This window comes from Hirundo rustica, chromosome 1, assembly GCF_015227805.2.
Source record: "Hirundo rustica isolate bHirRus1 chromosome 1, bHirRus1.pri.v3, whole genome shotgun sequence".
NCBI classification, from domain to species: Eukaryota; Metazoa; Chordata; class Aves; order Passeriformes; family Hirundinidae; genus Hirundo; species Hirundo rustica.
The window spans coordinates 67,124,581-67,147,331 of NC_053450.1; positions in this window are offsets into that span (position 1 = coordinate 67,124,581).

A 22,751-nucleotide genomic window follows, 5' to 3' on the forward strand; every position below is an offset into this window, starting at 1 on the left:
AAAAAAAAAAAAAAAAAGCTTGTAGTACGTAACAATGAATTATTAGATTTTGCTAGCCACGTTATTATTCACAGTGGATCATAGTAATGTTGCTGCATATTAGGTCTATCACATAATTGCTTCAGTAAATCTTTGTCACAGAATGAGATGCTTTAGTTACCAGTAGCAGTGTCTTACCAGTTATTTGACTTGAGTTAAACGAAATGAGTGATTTCTAAATCTCAGCAATTTGATTGTTTGACTGAAGATTCAGTTACTATTTGGGGTTTGTCTCTTCATCTGCCAAATATTTTTCCAAAGCCCAGTTTATGGCATTAGACAGCTGATAATTTTGAAGTTAAATGTAAAAGTTTTTAGCAAAGTATATTTAACAAATATTGATTCTTTAATTGTTTTGAATACCTTATTTCTAAATCCTTAATTATGATAATAATATGATTAGATAAAGAAAATTCAAACATCACTGCAAATATTTGGTTAATATCTTGTTCGTGAATCAGTGAAATAAGCTCATGATAGTTACATTTCCTATATCTGTTCCTGGCTTCCAGATGAGGAGCTCTAATAGCATTCCTAAGAATTCCTGGCAAGTTATCATTCATGTAGACAGTACTCTGTTGTGTAGTACATAGAATATTTAAGCCAAAATATTTTTGCTTTAACCTGAGATAGTGCTGGTCACTGCAGCATGAGTTGAAATAATTAAATTCTAGCAGGCTGATTAAAAAATGACAGTGTTCTACCAAATTAAGCATATGTTGCTGCTAGGGTTTCTACAATATCAACTCAGCTTTCAAAAATTCTCTTTCATGTAGTCTTTGGGAAAACTCTCTAGTAGGAATGCTGTCCATCAGGATATTTCTAGAAAGATTAATTACAGCACTGCTATGTTAAGTGCAGATATTAATCATTAATACAGAAAACTATTTTGCTATTTAAAGCTTAGAACTCCTAACTTCCTGTATTCTGAGGGTTTATTTTGTTATCATGATGAATGCCCCCATCACCATGTGATAAATAAGCACTAGATGAATAGTCTACTTCTGCTTTTAGAGTACTGTTTTTTGCAGACATAAAAAAGGCACTTTTGTGAAGACATGCAAAAAAAATCCTTGAGAGGTAAAGATACTCAGGTCACAGTAAAACTTGTCATAAGTCTTTATCTGCAAATCAATTATCCACTGTACAGTTCCATTGACTTTAATACTCAACCAGTACCTGGGACTTCTGAAAACTTTTTTCCTCAGAGAAAAAAAATATATATGTATTTGTTTTCTTAATAAATACTTTCTTTTCCCTGCCAGAATACAGAAGGGAACAATTGCTGGCAATTTGCAAGATCCACAGAACTTACATGTCTGCAGTGAGTGTCTAATTTTGTCTGAGCATCATGATGGCTCTTCATGGCCCCCTAGTAACTTGATTTCTGACATATATTCTAGCTGTAACAAACCCTTGAATCTTGAATAGGTTGCTTATTTCACACCTGGGTCTACAGTGTGGTAGACTGGGGAACAAGATGCTGGGGACTAACACTGTGGAAAAGGACCTGGGGTCTCTGAAATGACAAGTAGAATCAGAGTCAACAGTGCCCTGGCAGCCAGGAAAGCCCAGTATGTCCTGGGGGGCATCAGGCACAGCATCACCAGTCAGGCAAAGGAGGGGATTGACCTGGTGTGCTCTGCACTGGGGAGGCCTCACTTCCAGTGCTGGGGGCAGTTTTGAGTGTCACAATATAGAAAGACATTAAACAATTAGAGTGTCCAAAGGAGGGCAACAAGGATGGTGAAGAGCCTTGAGGGGAAGAGTACATGAGGAGTGGCTGAGTTTGCTTGGTCTGTTCAGCCTCAAGGAGGCTGAGGGGAGACCTCATTGCAGTCTGCTTTGTGAGAGGAAGATGAGGGGCAGGCACTGATCACTTCTCTGTGGTGGCCAGTGGCAAGACCCAAGGGAATGGCTTGAAGTTGTGTCGCGGGAGGTTTAGATTGGATATTAGAAAAGTTTCTTTACCCAGCAGGTGGTTAGGCAATGGAACAGGCTCCCCAGGGGAGTGGTCACAGCACTAAGCCTGTGTGAGTTCCAGGAGCATTTGGGCAATGCAATTGAGCACATGGTGTGGTCCTTTGCAGAGAAGCTGGACTTTGATGATCCTGGCGGATGTCTTCCAACACAGGATATTCTATGATTCTATGTTATAGAGTGGGAACAGCAATCCTCTTTTCTCAAAGTCACCCAAATGTATGCAAATTTTTTTGTTCTTGCTTATTGTAATTTCTAATTGGTCACTGGGATTGCCTTGTTAAAATCTGTGGAGAGAAGTGCCTGCTTCTCTCCACTGACTGCAAAGAGAGGTTATATAGTTGTGTCAGTAGCTGCCTGCCATGAAGAACTCTAAAAGCAGCTATTATAAACCTCACTCCTACAAAACCTTCAAAGGTCTGTGGTATCTTTGGCTTAGAGTCACTAGGTGGCAGGCATTGCCACCTTCCAACGTAATTGTGAGCACTAAAACTGTCCTATTCTAGCCTTTTCTCACTGCTTCTCAGTAGTGACAGTGGTAAGATTTCAGCAGCATCCCTTTCCCCAGGATCCCTCTGCCTCTATCAGTGGATCAAGCTTCACACTGGCCAGCTTCAGTCCATGCTGATACTGGGTTCTAGGAGTGTCTGTATGCTTCTGTCTGCTTGTCTCTTAGTCTCTAGTAACCTCATTCTTTGTCTTTCTGTAGTTTATTGTGATGCCTTCTCCTAGAAGGACAGGTTGATGTTGCTCGGACCAGATTACCAGCAGCTGGGATGTCAGTCATGTTATCCCACCACTGTTAATCGCACTCCACTGGTTGCACTTCTTTTCCTTCTCTGGTTAGTAGCTCATGAAGGGCTGAACCAAACATGGTCACCTGCTTGTCCCTTCACTGTTCTCGACATTTTGGCCACTTCTCCAATATGTGTAGATATCTTGGTTTGGAAAGACAGGTGTCTGCCAGGGAAAGCTGAAGCTTCCCTTGGAATGGAAAATGTAAGCCCTCTCCCTCCAAATTTTTATGAATTTGCAATAAGGGGCTTTCAGGAAAAGATATGTAAATAGGAATAATAGTTCTTTACTAGGAATATTAAAAATACAATACAAATGTAGTCGTACAAAATAAAAATTTAAAAAACCCCACAAAAACAAACCAACCAACCAACCAAAAAATAAAATAAACACACACACACCAAAAAAAACCAAAAAAAACAACAAAAAAACCAAACCAAAACAAAAACAAACAAACAAAAAAAAAACCACCCACCAAAGAAACAAAGAAAGAATTCTAGAAACCCTGACTGAGTCAGAATATGATGTGACACCCTGGAGGTCAGGGTGTTGGTAGCAGTCCAAAGAAGTCCTCCTGGAATAACAGATGTGATTCTTTTAGAGTAGAGATGATCCTGTAGAATGGTCCAGTGGTGGTAAGATGGGTCTGGTCTTCCTCTGGGTAATCCATTGGAAAAACAGACTGACTTGGTGTTTCTGACACCCAGTTTTTATCTAGGTAGGAATGGTTTGCTCCTCCCACTGGGTGGAGCATCTCTCAATGGGGTGATGTAATTGTATCAGTCATGTGCTGAGCCTTAATGGCCCATTAACAGAAAATATCCTCCTGGAGGGAGGATGGGTCATGGAAGAGATAAGGAACATTACTCCACCTGGTTTTTACAGCTGGCCCCATTGACAGATGACACCTGCTCCCTCCCTTCCATAGTTATGAGAAATGGGTTATTCAAGAGATTAAAAAAAACCACCTCCCCACCAGGTTTCAACAGATGGAAAATAGAATACACATTTTTGGTTACCTATTGCAACCGAAGACAGTAGATTCATGTGTATTAGAGGCATTCCCCCTGACAGAGATGTCAGCTGCTAAGGTAAAATTAAGACATGCAGACCTGGTTCATGTCTCTTACTGTCTGGTGTTCAGTGTGGGAACAAAGCCTTCTTTGTATTCATTATCTTCACCCATGACTACCACCCAGTCCCACAGCTGTCTTCACACTGCTGAACCTCTTCTGTCTCCTAACCTTTGGGCCCTTTTTCATATTCAACACATCCTTCAGTTCTATCATTTCAGCACTGTACTCATTAGAGAAGTTTTCTAGCAAATCCATCCAATATCATACTGTTTCAGTAGGTTTTCCTCTTTGCATCTTGCTGACTCACTGTGGTGTTTGACAGGGTTGGCTACTGAAAATGTCATTCATCACGAGCCACTGGACTGCAGCTGATGCAAGGCAGGGTGCCATTTTTTTCAGTGTCTGGGCCTTTTCTAGTGGTTGAAATACTGCCACAACAAACATTTTGACTTGCAGACAATACTGATGATGTCAGACATTTGTGTATCTTTTCAGCAACATTTCTCAGAGATTTAAGTGTTCAATGCGCATACATTTTCTGACCCAGACTCTTCCTGTAATGTTTTACTGTGCACCAGTTCTGAGAATAGCAGTAACTTCATGTTGCCAGCAGACGAGTGCAGTGACTGGACTTTTAGCATATAAATGCAACATATACTTGAAGAACTCTTTTTGTTTGGCATGCAGGTGAGCAAAGTGCATGGAGTTGCAGTTTTATTCCAGTGTGGGCAGGGATCACACATTAACCATGGAATCAAAATACACAAATTTGCTTGTGCTGCTAAGCAAATAGTCTCCTTGACTGTCTATGTTAGTATTTCCTAATCTTTGGTCCGTATAAGAAAAATGCTATTCCAGCAAAAATTGCACCTATAACACACTCTGAGGTAACCTAAAAGCCCATTTTAGAGGCCCGTTTTATTATTAATTTCATTTGGATAAGGATTTTATATTTGTGTTTACTTGCACTGGCAGCCAGAAAAAGTCCTGAAGTCTTACAACTTTGGCTTCTGTTAGTTTTCTTTGTTTTCTTTAAAAGGGGGAATGTGATGGACATGACTGGAAGGGAGTATGCTGCTTAGTATTTTTACTCATTTGGGGTAGACACTTTGCAAAGACGAAATTTATGGTTATCACAAGCAGGTGATTGAATGCACCTTCTCTGGAAGACTGAAGAATTGTACTGTCTGAGTTGATGGGGTTTTTATTCCTGGGGGAAATGGAGGAGAAATTGGAGGGGCCCTCTTCTGCCTGTACTTTGCAGATAACCTTTGTTGTTGTTTCCTCGTGTCTTATGGGAGAAAGGCATCCCAACAGTGTTGGTTTGTTGCCAATAACGTGACTGATGCACCCTATACTTTTTGCCACTTCTCTAATCTGTAGCCTGGAATGATTAAGCAAAAGGTAGCTTGCTTTTTTTTTTTTTCTTTTCTTTCATGATTACTGTAATTTCAGGAGGGCTAATGCGTTTTTGTGTCAGAAGTGGTGGAGGAGCTCAGGTCTCAGGAGGAATTGTATTTCATAGGGCATTTGATTTGCAAAACAGCTGCTAATAAAAGGTCTTATTGTTTGTATGGGACCTGCACATATATGAGACTCTGTCACACAACTTTTTCAGCCCAAACAGACAAAGGACAGGAGAAGAAAGAGGCACAAAATCTATTATGTGATCAGAATGTCCCAGAGTATCTGGAAGAGACAGGCCATCTAGGTTTCAGATTATTAACCTGTCTGTGAAATGTTCCTTCAGTTGCAGAAAAATGCCTAGGGAAAAGAAAGAAAGAAAAAAAACTATTCAAGACACAATCACAACTTGCTTGACTATTGCAGCTCTTGTTCTGCTATGTAAAAGATATGATGGCTTGAGTTCAGAAAGAGGATTGTTGGCAATGCCCTTTGTGGATGTGCTGTTGCTGTTACAAGTGGGGGTTCTGTGTATTAAAAGGTGATGTCTGTTTTTTATATTGCTTTGTGTAAAACCCTTTTTGATGTTACAAAGGGAAAACAGAAAAGTGATAGACATGGTAAGGTGCCACCAGTTAAATATAATGCTTCTGTAGCAAAATAAAAAAGTAAAGGAAAGGTGTTAAAATGAGGTGGGATCTCCTGAGGTTACTTCATACTTATTTTTCACTCTATCATTTCCCTAATTGCTTCTTTTGGCAGAAGACATAGCCTCTGTGTATTCTAGTTCAAGGAGATTTTTCTGTCCTCAATATGGGTCTAGGTTTTATTGCTTCAGCTGGGCAGATACTCCTAAAGGAAAACAAAATTTGATGTATTTTTTTTACTATCAGCCCTCTATTATTGGCAAAGTGAAGGAATGGTGTGTTCCAGCAACATTTTGTTTGGCTGAAGACTGAAAAAGTGAGTAGCATTTCTCTAGCAGAAACAAATATTCTCTGTGCCTTATGTTGTGTATTTATGCCAGTAGTAACTGCTGAGTCTGCAAGCATCAATTCTTCTTTGCCAAACAGAACATAATTACCAATATCAACAAGTATTCAGAGGTCTGGATGTTATTTCAGTAAATGATTTTACAATTTATATTTTGCCTTATTTAGGAATTGCTGCCTTTCAAAAATTTAGTGCATTTTTCTGCTTTTAAGAGTCCTTCCAGAGCAGGAAGCTACTGTTTTTGACAAGACAGCATTCTTAAGATTAGTAACTAATTGGTTTCCAGCAAGTGACCTAAAGGAGGCAATAATGTTCTCTCATGTATTTAGAAGTTGACAGCAAATTTGCAAAGAGCTGAGATGATCATAGGTCTGCCATTCAGAATCAAAGCAAGTTGGAGTGGTATGGTCCTTAAGAATTCAACAGAAACAAATTTGAAGTCCTGCTCATGGGAAGGAAGAATCTTCTGCAACAGCACAGGCTAGAAGGTCTGGTGTGAAGGATCTGTAGGTAGACAGCAAACTAAATATGTGGAGTGTCCTGGCAACCAGAAGGCCAACAACTTCTGGGGCTGTAGTAAGATGATGTTGAGGATTAGTGTTTTAAGGTCACTTAAAGAGTTACCTGCAAAGGTATGGGCAAACCCAGGTTTAGTATAAAAGCAAGAGAAAGTTCATTGGGAAAGTTGATTCTACTACTTACTAGATGGTTAAAGCACACCAAGAAAAGCAAACAAAAATCTAAAATCAATCAATTCAAACCAAAATAAATCCCAAACTATCTATGTGGAGACTGGTGGAAGAGAAAAGGATAGGAAAGGATAAGGATAAAAAGGACTTCTGCAGAAGAGAGTAGAGTCACAAGGTTCAGAGTAGTTTCCCATCTACTAAACTGAGCCCAGACTTGATCAACTACACCCAACAGCAATTAATTTAATCTAAACTTAGCTTAAGCTTAATCCAAAACAAGTTAAGCAGTTTAGCAAATGATTCATATAGAATTTACTGTACCACAACAGTAACTTACAAATCTAAAGTACTTCAGAATCGTTCCTAGAGACCAGCATTCCCAGTACATTTGCAATAGAGTATGCACACTTGCCTACAAGAGACATGAAGAATCTATACAGGCTACCTGTGAAAAACTCCCCTTAAATTCAGTGAGAGGCTCAGTTTGCATGTCTTTGCATCTTCTCAATGTATGAAAGATTGAGTCTCAAGGAGTTAGGAGTATCAGCCCAGGATCCATCATTACCATTTGAGAATCTTCCAAATATAGCAAACTTGAGAGTGTGCTAGCTCAAGGAGGTGTCTGCCTCAGAGGGAGGTTGCTGGTTGCAGCTCATGGAGGTCCAGGGGGTTTAACTTTGGACCACTGTTTATGAAGTTGCAAGAGAGTGGGCTTTATTCAGAGTAATTTTCCATCCAGGCTGCAATTTGGGTATGTAACTTTCTTTGCAAGTTCAATAACAAAAATGTTCCACTTGGGTTGTTGTTCAGGCAAGACAAGTAAGTTATCAAAGCTGTTTTTTACAAATAGGAGCTTGTTAGACAGCGCTAGCTCCCTTTGGAACCAACAGTGTTTCTGAGAGGTTCAAGAGGAACTCAGCCCAAGTGCAATTCATCAAAGCTGGGGTCTAATAAGCATTTCTCAGATCATGGAGCAGCCTGGAGGGGAAAGGGAAGGATTAGGGAAGATGTACCACCACAGAGGAGCACAGCCAGAAAACAGAAGGAATGGTTTATTCTCTCATTACTGAGTTCTTGTCAGTCCACATCTACACCACCAGTATCCAGTTTTGGGCCATTTAGCATAAGCAAAGCACAAAGTGGAGTAAGCGTAGTAGAGCATCATAAAATAGTCAGGGGGCTGGAGGATATGCCCTTGAGGAAAGGCTCAATGAACTGGGGAGTCTAGCCTGAAGAAGGGGGCTTTGGAGAAATCTAATAGTAATCTTCCTCAATACCTTTGAGGAGATCATTGGGAAGATGGATCCTGTCTCTTCATAGCTGTGTATGATCAGAAGGTGAGAGAAATAAATTGAAATGTGAGAGAGTACAACTGGATAGAAGCAATTTTTCTTTCATTGTGATGATGATTAACAGTGGACCAGAATACCCAGTGAGCTTGTGTAGTCTCTACCCTGTGAATTTGTCAAGACCTGAGCAGAGAGAGCTCTAAGCAGCCTTGCCTGATCTCATAGCTGGCCCTGCTTTGAGCAACAGGTTGAACTGAATGACCTCCTTAGCTCCCTTCCAACCTACATTATTTTGTGATTTCACAATATATTTCAGCATTGACCTTATTGGAAAAAAACTTTCCACGTACTTAAAACAACCTCAACAGGAAATGGAGTCAGGGTTTCTAGCACTGATGAATGGGATATTACTTGGAAAAAAGGAGTATACAGTAACTTCTGTGGTGGGTTTTCTGAATGTGAATCAGCTTGTTGTAAGCTTTTCACCCTAACCTGATCCAAAAGGGTGAAATATTGCTTGGTATTTTTCCTTTCTAGGCCTGCCAGGTTTGAGAAAAAAGCAAACTCAATACTAAATTATCAGATCACCATCTCCAAATTTGAGAAATGAAAAGCTTTTGAGAGAGCAAATAGAAGAACTGCAGAAATGATTGCTAAAATAATTTCCATTTGTCATAAAATGAAGTGGGTAATGACAGCTGAACTTCATCAAGCCTGGGAGATAATAGAGTGCAACAGAGAAGTTCTAAGCCAATTATGTTAGATGATAAGGCTTGATCTGGAACTGTGTGCTGACACCAGCAAGCATGACTAGAGCCCATGACACTTACCTGCAGCTTGAAAAGGAAAAAATTAAAGCAACCCATAAATTAAATGTTGCTCCTACCAAATGGACCTTTAATTTCAAGATGCGCATATGTTTCCCCTGTTTTGGATTTTTTTTCCCCTAAGATTTACATTGCACGGATGATTTTGAGGAAAGACATCTGCACTAAGAGAAACATAGTTTGCATCTTTTCATTTTGAGTCTAAATCTGGTTATAAGAACTGTGAGGATTTCATAGGTGGGTCAGGAAACAGGTTGGGTGAACAGAGGCATGTACAATCCTGTGAAAGGAGTAGTACCTTATATAGTTACCTCAATGTAATATTTGTGAATTTTGCATCTTCAAGAAATACTGTCTTTATTTAAGCAGGCATAAAGCAAGGGCCTCTCTCCAAGATGAATGAAAATACTTTGAAAAATGTTAGCATGGATTACATTTCTCTACAGCCTTAGATTTTTCTTATCAGTGGGTTCTCACTCTTATCTGTGAGAAAAATAGGAAGATGTGCCACAGCTTTTATGTGGAAATTTTGAAGTTTTCTTCTAAAGCCTGTTGAAGGCAATGATTGACTTTGTGGTAATGTGAATATCTGTATATCAGAGCAATATTTGTGCTTCTCAGAAGGAGGTGTTATAATCTAAGATAGCTGCATGAAATGGAAATGTTCATTGTGTTAAGAAGTTTAATCAATATTTTTCTCTCCCAGCTACGAACAGAGCTAATTGTGAAGGCAGAAGTTTTCCCTGCAAGAAAATTTCAATGAAAAAGCTGATTTTTAGGTTCCCAAGGAAAGCATTGCAATTATTCTGGGTAGAAGTAGTTAAGATCACTAAAACTGTGATTTCAAAATTGAGGAGAAAAATTAAAAGAAAAAAAAAGAAACATGGAAATGAAGTAAATGTGTTTCTGTAACAGGATTTTTGTTTTCAGATGGGAAAAAATGTTTTTACAGATGTACACGGACAGGTTTTAACTAACTGGAAATATATGCACTTCTGACTTGCCATCTTTTGTTACTTGAGAACTAATTCACTAATAAAAGAAAATATTGATGACTTAAAATATTTTGTGGCCTATTGTGGAGCTACTTGTTTGCCTTTATGTCTGAAGTGTGGTGCTGCTGTTCCAAATAGAGCAGTCCTTAAAAGACTGAGCTCCAGCAGAGGTGTGCTGTGGGCTGAGACAGAGCAGAAAAAGAAACAGAAAGATTGCCCTGTCTCTGACAGGCTGTGAACACAGCATTTTGTCTGTGGTCCCATTCTGTCATTCCAATGTGACTGCTGATTGAGCTGGGTGCAGAGGACATGTATTCTGTCGTTTTCCACTCCTATTCATCTGGGTTTAATTAGGGTAACTCCAGGATTTATTATTTTATACCAACAGTAGTTTGCAGGGAAAATTTGTTGTGCTGTGTTACTGTTGTGATGATGCTATTCAAATAGTGTTGACTTTTATTCAGTTCCACTTCCTTTTCTCTCTCTAACAGTAATGAATTTAAGGGTGGCAGCGATCCCTCTAGTACCTTCATTAACATTTATAACTTACAGAGGAAAATTAGGAAGGAATAAAATGAGTCTTCCATGACCGATTATCTTCCTGTGGCTTCCCTGTTTATTCCTTTTATGATATTGTGGCCTTTCTTTAGGGTTTTTTTGGGGGGTGGTTTGGTTTTTTTGTTGGTGTTTTGGTGTTTTTTTGGTTTTTTTTGGTGGGGTTTTGTGATTTTTTTTTTTTTTTTTAACAGTGAGTTGCTTAATATGATCAAGTTAAATTCTCTTCTTATTTAATTTGGAATAATTTAAAGTTATTACCACATTTTTTCCTAAAACCTGTAAGTAATTTAAGAGTCTTCTGCTGTGGTCACTGAGAGTTTTCTAACTGCCAAGTGATTCTTTGGATGCAAGAAATTTTTCTGACCTGCTTCTGCAAGTGAGAAATCACCTTGAAAATACAAGTAGCATGAAAAAACTAAGAAATGTGGTTGGAAAAAATGCTGAAAGCCTGTTATAAATATTTATGGGTACTGAAAATTTAACCACAAATGTAACTTCTGAGGAAAACAGCAAGGGTGGAATTTGTACAGGGTCACCATCATGAATTCCAGTTTGTGTACTTGTCCAGTGTTAGAGTATATCAGAATAAATAGCTAGTAACTCCAAATGAACTGAGAGTGGAGAGAATTCCAGCTACACCAATGTAGTTTGAAACAGAATTAGGGGTTTCAGGGTACCATTTACAGTGATACAGAGCTGGCTGTATTGAGAATTTGGTTGCATAGAAGTAGATTGCCTGAAGCCCCTGTGTGACCATTTGAAGCTGTAGAGGAGAAAATTCCTGCTATACTTCTTCCTTCAAAATAATCAGCTTTGTCTTCATGTTTCCTGCATTCTGGGCTTCAAGGTTCTGTAAAGTGCAAAGTGTCTTACTCCTGAGGATGTGCCTTTGGAAATTTGATTTACACCCCCAAAGAGTCTGAGCATTGGTGCACATATCAGAAAGAAGCTGAGAATTCAGCTAATTGGTTACTCCCATGTCTGATGGTGGGCAGCTCACTTGCAGCAGTAAATACGAATTAAATGGTTTGGAATTTTTGCCTTGGATAGCAGAGGTGCTGTTGGTTATTTCTTCAGCTACAGCTTCAGGAAGAGCCAGACCTTCACCTGGCTAAATACAAAGGGAGTCACAGCCTGGACATCAAACCACAGATGAAAATTTATGAAAACTCTCTCACATTCCTTTTTACTTCCCAGTTCTCAATGCCATCCCAGGAATATAAGTTAATTGTCTGATGGAGAGGGCAGTCAGTAGGCTGTGCTGTTTGATGATTTTAACATATAAACATTCCAGGCATAGTACAAAAAGGAAAGATGAACACTGCACAGGACTATAGTGGTCTATATGTGATTCCTTCTCCAGGGAAATATTTTTTTCTGTGTCTGTATTCCTCCATAAACCTGGATTAGATGAACGTAGAACAGTGCAGTTGCATTCTGGTCATCTTCAGCTATATGAATTCTGGGTTGGAAAAAAGGGACCACAATTCTTAATCATGCTGGCTGTTGCTTGGTGCATTTGTTTATGTTTCAGGTGGGAGTGAAGTCCTCTCACTTTCCACTGGGGATGAATAAGTAACAGCAGTTAGTGGAGGTGGAATCCTCTGTGGAGTGAAGTGGGAGACCACCCGAGGGTGAACAGAGCAGGGGTGGATGTGCCATCTCCCATAGAAACTGCAAAGACTTTTATAGAATTAATTCTGAAGAGTGTGGGATGGAGAATATTTCAAATAATATTTTTTAGCTACCCAGTGTTGTGACCTAACTCAAAAGCAGCACCTATACCCTAAGAATTCAGGATTTTCTTGATGTCTGTTTCAGAAAGGATACAGACACTTGTATATTTAAGCTAGGATCCCTTCCCAAGTGTAGCTGCTAGCCCTGAACACTCATGACTGTTGAGATAAGAGCCATGCACACAACATTTTCTGATGTGCCTCACATTTTTTTTAGGGTTTTTGATATGGACATCAAGAAGATCAAAACTGTGGTACACTGCAAGACCCCGGTCATTTAGGTATGGCTGCAGTAGCTGTCTGTGCCTCTGCAAGAAGGGGTAGTGTCCCCCCACTTCAGAGCAGCAACAAGAAAATAAACACATCATAAATTTATAAGATTCAATACTCCTTGATCACAGGAACAGTGAGTTCTCTGTTCTCTGACAATTGCTTGGTCTCCTGTAATGTAGGTAACTAATCATATCACTAGAGTCACAGCATGGTCCTTCACAAAAGGATGGCAAAGCAGTTTCCATAGAAGAATGAGATGGGAAAAGAGAAAAGTTCTGTCTTTAAGTGGAAGAGTATAGGTATGGGGAGGGATAAAGATGGTTTTTAGAGAACAAGAAGAGAATCTGAGGTTCTTGTCACAGAAAGGCTGGGAATGTGTCAATCACCATGTGAGATGCAGAGAATCTCCACCTGTGATGTGTACTTCAGTGGGATGCTCTCCAAGAGATATTTTCTTAGGTTATTTAATCAAATTTGAGAAACATTAATAAATTAGATGAGTGTCCTAGGGTAACTTTATGATGCTTGTATCCCCAATCGTCTGTTCTGTTTGTGCTGTATATTGAGTCCTGTGCCTTTAAGACTGGTTCTAAGAGCAAGGAGAAGTGCGGAGTTTGTTTTGAGAAAACTGCCTGACTCCTACACATTCTTCTGCAGACGGGGTGTTCGGCGGAGGCTTGGAGAGACTGCAGGACAGAGATCTTTTTTTTGCTTTTAGTTAGTTTCAGCTAGCTAGGGCAGAGAAGTTCCCTGGACTGTTTTTTTTTCTTTTCCTTGGAACTGTTCAAACCTGCTCTGGACTGAAAACCCAGGAGAGCACTGGGGGCTGCACCTGCGGCCCACCGGGGCCTGGACCTCGGCATTTTTCAGCAGCGCCAGAGGGACTGGGACTGAGGAGACGCTGAGAGAGAGCCGAGCTACACCCACGGCAAGGACTTTCTCAGTTTGCCATCTCACTTCAGAAGGAGAGGTTTTATTGTTTCATACTATTCATTCTTTATACTTGTATGCACTTCATTTGTTTAGTAAAATAGTTTTTTCCTCTTTTCTCCAAAGAGGTTTTTTTATTTTTACCAGACCGGTTGGAGGGAGGGGCCACTTGGGTTTGCTTCCCAGAGGGATCCTCTACAGGGGTTTTCTCCCAAATTTGTCCCCAAACCAGGACAATGAGACAGCCTGCTCTGACAGGGAGATATGCTGACAAGTCTTAGCAACACTTTCTAAACTGAGTCATTCTGCTTAGATGCCTGAAATAGGAGTTTTGGTCATCCCACAAGTGAAACTGGAGAAGTCTGTGTAGTTCAGTGAAGGCCCCTTCACTGATAACCAATTTTTTGTAAGTGGATCATGATTGACAGCACTGCCTCTGCTACAAGGTCCATTCTCCACCTTCTTGATGTTCCTCTTTATCCCTCACAAAGATCCTTTTAGGTCCTAGATGTCACTGGAGCACCCAGGAAGTTAAGCCCAAAATTCATGGGGAGCTGAAGAAGAACTGAAAATGGACCAGCTGACTGGGGTGGTAAAAGCAGAGGCAGAAGCAGCAGTGCCTCAAAGGGAAGGTGGTGTAACTGGGACAGGAAGTCAGAGGTGTTATGAGGAATAAAGTAGGTGTTGGAATGTTATTTCTCTCAGGATTTAAAGCTTTGCACTGCTGAAAAATTGTTCACCCATTTTTTTTTATTACTGGTTTGTCAATTGTGATTATGTGCCAAAACAAAACCTATTCTGAAACTGGTTTCCTTGGTCAGGAAGTCTAGATTTATCACTGAACCACCTAAGTTAGATGTGTGAACATAAACAGCATGGATTTTCCCCTCTAGACAGCGGTAAGTGTATAAAGGTGTAAATAGCAACACTTGTAAGAAGTTTATATTAGTTGTCTTATCACTCCACCCCCTCCATTTTCCCCACTTGGAGAGCTTTGGCTGAACACTTCCACATGGGATGTGAGTGTTACACAAATCCGTCAAAGCTGTTTCCTGTAGCCTTGTTAGTGCAAATCATCTTCAGGACACGTCCTAGCCGTGAAATCCAGTGTTCCTCAGTCAGCTTGAGAATGTCAGTGTCTCTGGTAGGCAGACACAGAAAGCTAACAGTGGGCCTCATCACAGCCCCTGTGGCACGTATTTCTCTTAATGAAAATCAGGAATGACCTGCGCCAGGGTGTGCGTGCGAGGGGAAGACAAGAAAACTGCCGAATCTCCCATGCATCTCTGCTCTTTCATGGCCTTACATGCCCATTGTTTGTTGCCTGCAAAGGGTAGATATAGAAGTGAAACCACAAGCCTGCAACATCTGTTCTGTCATACTAATGATTATTATTCATCAACCTATCACCACCTCTGATTGCTGCAAGGCCACTGGTATCACTTCCCTTTCTCTTGCTCTAAGATATGTGGCATGGTACTGACAACCAACAGCAACACATTCATTTCGGGCTGCTTACAATTTCTGGCAGTTAGGTCAGTTTGCTTCTGCGGTGGTACTTACCTTATTGTGTCATCAGGAGATAAATTTCCAAGTTTTGTGGGACGTTGTTTTTTGTGGGGTGGTGTTTTTTTTTTTTTTTTTTTTTTTTTTTTTTTTTTTTTGTGTGTGTGTGTGTGTGTGTTTTTGTTTTTGTTTTGTTTTTTGTTTTTACTAGTGAGCAATTTCCGCATGATCCTGACAGTAAATTCAGATTATATAGCCTATAATTTGTACTGTTACCTTTCACAAGTATAGGACTGTTATCCATTTACTTGAAGAACGGGTTTGTTTCCATCAAATGGCCTTACAAAAGGATAATTAGCATATGGAAAATATATGGCATTTTACCAGATCGGAACCGTGCAGGAGAGTTAAGCCTACTCTTGAAAAATGTCTCTTACTAGTGTTTAAAAGATAAAATCTGCTGAACTGTGTCTAGGAGAAACTTGATGTTTAGGTGTTCTTAGTCACAAGGGTAATTTAAACATGCAGGATGTTTGCAAAGCAAGCAAGGCATCCTTTTCATAAATGAGTATGTTGAGTTTTGCCAAGGTGCAAAATTGTATGTTTTGAGCTATTGTGCAGCAACTGAATAGCTGATTACATCAGTATTCAGCAGTTTCTGATCTGAGTTCCTGGCTCTGATCACTAAATGACTTAATTAACTGATTTGTTAGCATGACAGATTGGTAGCTGCAGAGAGTAATTTATAAATACCATGTGTTGAACAACTTTTTGTTTGCTGCATATAATATTAATTACCTAATAATCTTGCCAGAAAATACATTCAAGATAGCATTTATTCATCCTGACATTCACGTCTTCTGACAAACAGCAATGCCAGATTCCGTCATCAATGGACTGAGACCGGTAAATATTCCCCAGGATACCTCAGCTGTCACTGTCCTGTCTGTAACTGAGGGAAGCTAAGACATCTTGGAGAGTCTCAAAGACCAAGCGCTCTTCAGAAAATGTTACGTAGAGGGGCAGACCTTCTGAGAGAAGAGTTTCCAGTGGCTCCAGAGAATGGGAAAGAGCATGAGGAAGGCTGAACCTAACTGAGTCTCTGGATAACACAGATAAAAACAGCTCTTCTGTGGATTCTAAACTTCTTATGCTCTGTTGTTCTTATTGCTATGACAATACATTGTATTTTGTGCAGAACAATTCACCTCAAGACATAGGAAACCATGCTAAGAGGGACTAGGCTGGCCTACTAGCATTTAGTCACTAAAAGAGATAGACTTGCTCTTCCCAACTCTTGGCTGCATGTCTCCCTGCCAGTTGGCAAAAAGATCTTGTCCCATATAGGACAAGGCTGGGAGGGAGATATGACTGGGAATGGGACTGGTCCTTTCCATAACAGCAAGCCATCAGCTCCTGTCAACAATCCGACGAAACCTACTCTGATTCCAGGGGCCTGTTCGCTGGATGAAATTGTTCAAGGCTGAGGTCAGGCATTCATTTACAGGCTGAACACACAAGGGTTTCTGCCCATGTGAGCTTGGCCTCTTGTTGGGTGACTCAGACCATCCTGGTTGAACTGGGTTCTGCAATGCTGTGCCTGCCTGCTTGAGAAGGGAATAAAGTTTACTAGAGAGGAAGAGAAAGCAGGCTGGGCTGGGTGGTGAGCAGCATCTGGGTACCATCTGGGTTTGCTGACGTTATAATCTGAGCTGTAACTGGAGGCTCGTGCTTGAGCACAGTCAACATCAAGCTGGCTGGTTTTACTTATAGATGAGGACAAATCAGTCTCGTGAGACCTTCCCTTGGCTAAGCAGTCATGGTAGGAAATCTGTTGTAGAGAACAATGGGCAGCTGAAAAGGATGGGTAGAATGTTTTCAGTCATCAGAGCTCACTCTGATTTCACTAGTAGTGCAGGATTTTAACTTGAGGATGGTTTTTACAATTTAATGGTGAAAGAATGAAAGTCACAAAATACGTCAAGTTGGAAGGGACCACAGTGGATAATCTGCTCCAACCTCCCTGCTCAAGCAGGGCCATCTTATGACACATTGCACAGAATTGCATCCAGACAGTTCTTGAGTATTTCCAGGGAGAGAGACTCTCTGGGCAACCTGTTCCAGTGCATGGTCACTCACACAGTTAAAAAAAAAAAAAAAAAAATCCTTTTTTACTGTTGCATACTATTGAAGAGCAACAAAAATGTAATATTGCAATATTAAGCACTAAATGGGTGCCTATTCATGGAGGCATTAATTTGTTATAATAATTATATTGGTCTTCATTGATTTTTCAGCTGAAATTTTTACACCCTGTGGCATTGATGGAGTGCCATTTGCTTTATGGAGTTTGTAGTTGGCACAGTGTTTCATCTTACACTGGGAATATATAAATGAATGACTACTTCCAATTCAGTTGGTATTTTTTATTATGTTGGCTGCTATCTGCTGGCTCCTTGCTCACTTTTACTCTAACATTTATATTCCTTATACTTTCTAGTGAGAGATGTGAAAACAAATTCAGACAGTCTTCTCATGACAAGAAAACAGGAAAGAACCTCAGTCCGCGTCTGTTGCTGAGCATCCCACCTAAGCTCCTGAGTAGATGTTAATGTCACAGCTGCCCCTGGAACTAGAGGGGCCAGGAAAGATGAAATGTAGAGATAAGAATTCCATGCCCCTGCTAATGTCCCTAGTACCTATCTCTTTCACTGACTTGAGAAGTCGCTCTGGTTTTCTTTTTCAGTTTAATTTCTGCTGTGGAGAGAATGCCCTTATGGAGGCAAGACTTAATTTCTGTGTGCATCATCAGGACTGATCAGCAGTGTTTCCACAAGGCATTGAAGAGTACAGCTGAATTTCTTGGTAACTGAGCGTACTTTGTCTTTAGCAAGAGTTGGCAGGCAGATCTGCTCTAAGGCTTCTCAGAAGCTTAGGCAAAACTGTAGGAAAGAGTCTGGATTTTCAGTGGATACACAGCTTAGGCAGACAGTTTGACTGCACCCCATGCCACAGCTGACCCACTGAATGTGAATCTAGAATGCTGCTAGTCAATAATATATCCATATACTTTGTTTCATGTTGCCACCTATAATCTTTGTGAACAGGAAATATTAGTGTAGTTTTGGTATATAATCAAGAAATACTAAGGAGTTTGGAATTTCCCTCCTCTTCTACTAGGTATGACCAAACTCTCCACAAAATTAAGGTTTAAAAAAGCATTGGTTTATTTCTGAATGGAAGGTACCCTTCCCATTTGATGCTACTCTCTAGAAGATGGGATTTAAAGCAAACTTCTCAAGATCTGAGACAAATGACATTAGATAAATAATGTGGTGTTGCAGAATCTGCAGGTATTTTGCTGAGTGAAGATGGTGAATTTGATTTTTGGTGCTTTTACCGGTGTATGCTAGAGAAAGTTTAAGAATAGGAAATTCTGCTGTATCTTTGGAGAAAACAGAATAAGAGAGCAAATTAAAGGAGTTTAAAAAAGAAAAAAAGGAAAATTACAAAACTGATGCTGGAATTCTAAAAATCAGTGAAGACTTTCCAAATGCTTGATTGATACAGACACTGCTCAGAGAAGGCAAGAGATACTTGGACACAAGCTTACTATGTGACCCAGTTTAGTTCAGCCATGGCCTTTCTTTAAAGATGAGACTAAAGTTTGAATAATGGGATTTATTTGTTCCTTTTCATATTTTCCCCTTCAGAATGAAATTAAAGTTTTGGGTAAAAAATTTGAAAGTCTCTTTATTCTGTTTTGGTCTCTTTTTTTTTGTTCTGATTTTTAGAAATCTAAATGCCCTTCCAGGAGGAAAGAATTGGTACTTGGTTCTTTAAAGCTTGCTCTTGCGTAAAAGTCTATCCAAAAAGGAGACAACATTTTATCTTCCATTTGGCAGCTATTGCAGTTGTTTTGTAGTGTAGGGTTGCCTGGGGATTTTGGGATGCTGAGTTCATCCCCTTCGTTATCTCTTCTACCCCTGCTCTTTAACTCCCTCTTTGCTGGTGCTGCTCTAGTGATCTTTCCAAACAGAGAAAAAGGAGTCTTCTAGGATTGATGAGAGAAAGAAGGAGGCAAAGAATCATCTAGGTTGGAAAAAAATCCTTTTTTCATCAAGTTCAACCATGAACTCAATGCTACCAAGTCCAGCAGTAAACCATGTCCCCCAGTGCCACACCTACACGTCTTTTTTTTACTCTCAGGGGTGGTTACTCAACCACTTTCCTGTTCCAGTGTTTGATAATCCTGTCGATGAAGAAATTGATAATATCTAACCTAAAACTTCTCTGGTGCAACTTGAGGTTGTTTCCTCTCATCCTGTCGCTTGTTGCTCTGGAGGAGATACCAACTCCCACATGGTTACAGCCTCCAGTCAGGCAGTTGTAGAGAGGGATAAGGTCCACCCTGAACCTCCTTTTCTGCAGGCAAAACACCTCCAGCTCCCTCAGCCACTTCTCAGATGACTTGTTCTCTAGACACTTTATCAGTCTTTTTTTCCATGGCAGTGATATTTATAGGAAAACCCAGGAAACAAGAAACTGAAGCAACAGCAAATGCTGATGTTAAATAATGTAAGACTTTTTGTATGGGATGTACCTAACTATGAATTGACACACTTTCTTTTGAGACCTTGTGATAAATGGTTCTGGTCTTTCTCCATTGTAATTGGTGGCACAGAAAGAGTGAATGGATATCCATAGCCAATCCCGTTTGTTGAAATTACAGTAATTCATGATGTTTAATCAGAAAAGCCTCTTCTTTAAGTGTGGGAAACACCCATTTAAAAAAATGGGCCGTTTTGAAGGTAAGTGATGTATCTACCCCAGGATTTTATTGGCAGTCTGAATGCAAAAGCTTTGGATTCCAAGTAGAAGGGTGACTGAAATGAGAGAAACTTAATTATTTTTACTTAAGCTGTATCAGGCTGACTCCTCTATAGAGGTTGGTGTATGTGACATATGGAAGAACTGTGAGAAGCAAAGTGACATATGTGCTTTGCTTGGGCCAAAGTCCTAGAAATAAGTCGGATATGAGTTAGTTTATGTGATACATGGAAGGCTAGGAATAGAAACTGCCACCTTTGCTGTTAGTGTTATCTTCCAGCTAAGATTTTTGCAGGCTTCAAAGTGGAATTAAGTCTTTAGAATATCTAGCCTTTAAACTATATCCCACATTTAGAAGAGCTTAAAGTTGTGCTGCTATAGTGAAGAAAGGATATTTTTTGTGTTCTTGATTATTTTAGATTGTGTAGGGAGTTTCAAGTTTTCATTAGAGGTCTGAACAGCAAAAATATATTCATGGGTGTTGTACTGAGTTAGCTTAATACTATTAAAAAACCTCTACTTTTACATACTACAAAACTCTGAATTGGATTATATTGTTTTATAATGTCATTCTATTGAAATTGTTAAATAGTATTCCTTCCACACTTAAATTTCAGAGAAATCAAGCTACCATTTTTAAATCTGTTGTATTATGAAAAAATATTTTTAGGCTTTGCTTGAGGAATATTTACTTGTGGAAAAGAAATGAGGAAGGAGTTGAACTTCTGAATCCTATTTCCAAAGTTAGAGCTCTTTTTTTGATGGCAGTGTTTCATGTCTTTACCTTTCCTGTGAACTCAATCCCAAAAAAAGCTGTTATCTTGTGGGACATGGGTGTTGTTGAGAAATAGCCAATGAGCTCTGAAGTTTATGAAAAGAGTGAGCTCTCCAGAATTAAGGCAAAAGAATGTGTCATTTCTCATTTTTGTCAACACATGAACAATAGTCCAAGATGCTCAGTCTATTTGAATTTATTTTTTTTTTTATACTTCTGTGGATGTGCAGAAATAACTCCCATGCATCTAAATAGTGTCAAGACTTTCAGAATTCTTACATAGCTATAGTCTTGAGTGTCAGCTGAGCAAGGGATTTTAGAATCTTCCTTTTCTGTCTGAGGTCTCTAAGTAGAACTGGCAGCAGTGACCAGTGTTGCAGTAAGGTTCTGTGCCATTCCTTTCAGATAAATCTCCCCTACAACACTGTGTATGTGTAACTTATCATCCACACAAGCAGGGAAAAAAACCCTCACCAGTCCAATTTTATGTTGTTTTCTCAAAAATTTTCTCCAAGGACAGAAAAAAAAACCAAACTCTTTTTGGGCCATACGTATTCCTTACCTGCTATTTTTTTTTTTTTTAGGATAACTTCTCTAAAGCAACACTATTGTTAACTTAGTGCAAAACCTCCATAAGCTAGGTGAGTTAAATATGGGGTATGAAATTGATTCTTTTAGCATTTTAGTGAATGTTCCTCTTTTTTCTTTCTTTTGTTGGCCGTTGAATATTTGAAGATAAAATCAGATCTTAGATCTAATCTGAGGATATATGGGGCTTTTCAGTAATGGTTTCTAAATTGTTGTTTGTTTATTTTATTTTTTCTCCTCAAAGGTGAGAATGTTACCTTGAAGTTTTGAGGTAAGTAAATGGATTGGTCATTGTTGGAAAGTGTATGTTTGGACACAGAACATTTTCTGTGTGTTTTGAATCAGAGTAGCATCTTCTAGAAAGCCAACTATAAGCTATCAATGTTGTACCATAAGCCCAAAATAACCTTTGTGTGCCTGCTTGTTTTAGACACATAAAGATTAGTACCTTTAGGCTTTGGAATTGATTTTTGGGGGCTTGGGCATTTTGTTTGATTTTTTTGTTGTTGTTGATTTTTTTTAAACACTCCTTGTTGTGTGGGCACGTGTTACTCAGAGGGAAACTTTGAAATCTGTTCCCAAAACTAAAGGTAGCTATTTAACCAACATTAGGAGAGCAGTGCCCCTCAAAATATGGAGGCTGTACTGTCAAACAATCGCAGGAAGGCTACTACTGCACTGTGTGTGACTAGGGGAATAAAAAAATTCATCACACTTGTTTTTCAGCACGGAAAGATGAAAAGAGAGTCAAAGCAACTGATGTAGAAAGAATTTGTTTCTCCTAAAAAAAATGGAGTTTGAAACTTTTGCAAGAAGTTGCAAAAACTTTCCAGTATCTTACTAAAGTCTGATCCATCTGAGCCCAAAAGCATATTTTTCCTGTTGTTGATCCCATCTTGATCTGTCTATATTCTGTTATTTACACGTACATAAATATGAAGCTGAAAAAAATGTGCACATAATGCCCATCTTGTTTCACAGTAAGAGGAGTACAGCTAAAAAAGCAGTCCAGCTTTGAAATTTTCCTGATTATTAATATTCAGGAAGGAGACAGTAGAGTTGAGAATGGGTTATATCATACCAAAGAAATTAGGGATGCAAGGTAGAGGGAAATTAAGCTCTATTTGTTCGTGACACGATGCGTTTCTTGTTTTGAACACCAAAAGCAGTAACAGTAAAGTGTATGTGGGAGTTTTCTACACAGTACTGGCTAAAAAAAAAAAAAACTAGTTTCAATGTCTAGAAGTTCAATACAGAAATTGTTATTTAAGATAGCAGTTCTGTCGGATATGTCTTATTTCTGTTTGCAGTCTGGTCAGAAATAATGAAGGACTTTGAATTAAGTTTCTATATTGTGCTTTTCAGAATAGAAATTTTTGTAATGAAAGAGACATCAGAATTTCCTGAGAAACAGGTAACACTGCTGTGGGAGTGGCTAGGGGTACTGGTGGTAAAAATATTCTGCAAA